We start from the raw sequence: 2714 nt of genomic DNA, 5'->3' as shown, positions 1-2714 counted from the left end.
TTTCATCTGTTGGATTTATTTGTGGAGTGTATAGAGTTTTATAGAAATCTCTAAAAACACTATTTACTTTTTCCTCGTCATAAGTTATGTTACCATTTTTGTCTTTAATACCATATATAGAAGTTTTTTCTTTATTTAATTTGAGTTGATTAGCTAAAAAGCTACCTGATTTATTACTGTGTTCAAAATGTTCTAAGCGAAGTCTTTATACCAAGAATTTGTTTTTTTTGTCAATACATTCATTTAGTTCTAATTTTATCTTGCGTAGTTTTTTCGGTGTTTCCTCTCCTTGTAAACTTTCTAATAATTTGATAGATTGTTCTAATTCCTCAATACGTTTATTTTCTTTTTTCTTTTTGTTTGTTGCGTAGGATATTATTTTCCCTCTCATAACTGTTTTCCCAGCCTCCCAGAGTGTAATTAGTGATAATTGGTCTTCCAGCTGTTCATTATATGCTCAATTTCCTTTTTCCAGCCACTTACTGCTACTTGTCCCAACTTTTTGGGGATTTGTTGACACTGTGAAATTTTGAATCAACATATTTTTCCTTTAAAATGTTACATTTACTCAGACTAAACTTTTGATCTGTCATTTATGTTATTTTACGAATAAAATATTGACATTTGCCATCTCCTCATCATTGCATTCAGTTTTTATTCACAATTTGTTTAGTGTCCCGACTTTTTTGGAATCCAGATTGTATGTATATATATATATACATATACATATATATATACATATAAATATGTAGTGAACTAAGCCTGAGGTCAAATCCTGACCTTAAGGACCTTATGGGACAGAAACTGTCATTTCATTGATTTGAATACAGAAATACAGGTTGACCCATCCTGAGACTTTCTTTCTTGAATTGATCAAGTGAAAGAACACTATTTTCTATTATCATTACTATTTTACAAATGTTTGATAATCAAAGTGTTTTTAGTTCAAACCATTTTTAGATGTTGCAGTGAACTAATCATTTTTAATTCAACTGTGAAACAGTAATAATGATTTTAATCCTCATGCAAAGTAGAATTCATGTTAAGGTCTGTTACAGAGTAATTATGCATTTTCTGATTTTCTGTCTTTGAATGAGCAAGTGTAAGTTGGTCCAAGGTTGGAGTCAAATGCAAAACAAGTTGTTGGAACAAACTGTCATGTTTTTAAAATCCTGTCAGACGTAAATATAGAGTCTGGCACCTGTTTTCCCCCAACTCGTCTAAATATTCCTCTCGTCTGTCTGAAAAACATTTTCAATCTGTTCCATAACATTCTTGCTGTTTTTCTGACTCCTAGTGACCTCTTACGTCACAAAAACACACCCCTGTCTGGTCGAAACGACCAATCAGGAAACTCCCAAATGAACCGGAAATAGAGCTCTTTAAATGTCGGTACTTCCTAGTTCAAACGAGTCGGGTGGAGAGTTTGCAGCTCCAGTCGTTTGGGAGAACAGAAGTCCAGCATGATCCAGAGCTCTTCCGAGTCTTGTGGGAATTATGCAATCTTCCACATCTGAGTTGAACTTCCGAAGGACTCCACTCATGTGAAGTCCACTCGTGAGGTGAACTGTTGTTGATGAAGTCCCGCCACCACTCCGGACGGTTCTCTGCCATCCTACGGAGACGCTGGACCGGTAGCTTAACTGGAGCTCCGTTTCCACTGATTCATCGTCAGAGAGGTAACGAGTCGAGTTTACTACCGAGCGTACTGAGGAAAGCTGGGTTCGAATGGAGGGTGCCGTTCTGTTCAACACTTTTCACTCACACACACCATCTCCCTCCCTCTAAACTTCATCTTTCCATCTTTAAACTCTTCTATCTGCTAGCAAATTAATCCAGATATTTCCAGAAATGTCTGTGGTGAAGCAAGGTTTTCAACCATCGCCGTATGGTTAATCAAATTGTACAGCTTGCAAAATTAGCCATGTTGTTGTAGAAATCATTTTGCCAAATTAATGTAAATGTGTGATGTTAAATTTTGATTCTGTAAATAAATGACGCATTCATTTGATGGGTCAAAGAAAATTAACGTCTCACGATACATTTTATTAAATTCAATGCACGACATTATTCAGTCCAGAAAAATGAAAGAATCCGTTTAATTTATGAATATATCATGCATGTGTTCATCTACATACATATACATATATATATACATATATATACGTATATATGTATACATATACATATATATATATATGTATATACATATACATATATATATATATACATATATGTATATATATACATATACATACATATACATATATATTTATATATACATACATATATACATATATATACATATCCATATATATGTACATATATATATATAAATATACATATACATATATATACATACATATATATACATACATATATATACATATATACATATATATACATATGTATATGTATATGTATATATATATATGTATATATATGTATATATGTATTTGTATGTATATATGTATTTGTATGTATAGGTATATATGTATATATGTATAAAGTGAATTATAACAATTCTTAATTGACATGCATACACCGTGTTACATTAACGTAAGGTAACTTTCTTTATAAATAAAAATATAAATGATAAAATATTTAAGAATAAATAACACTAAACAAATTGAGAATAAAAACTGAATATATAATAATTGTTATAATTCACTTTATATATATATACATATATACCTATACATACAAATACATAT

Source organism: Nematolebias whitei, unplaced genomic scaffold (assembly GCF_014905685.2).
Source record: "Nematolebias whitei isolate Nwh7 unplaced genomic scaffold, NemWhi1 Nwh_scaf_203, whole genome shotgun sequence".
Taxonomy (NCBI): domain Eukaryota; kingdom Metazoa; phylum Chordata; class Actinopteri; order Cyprinodontiformes; family Rivulidae; genus Nematolebias; species Nematolebias whitei.
Note: the sequence above shows the minus strand (reverse complement) of the source record.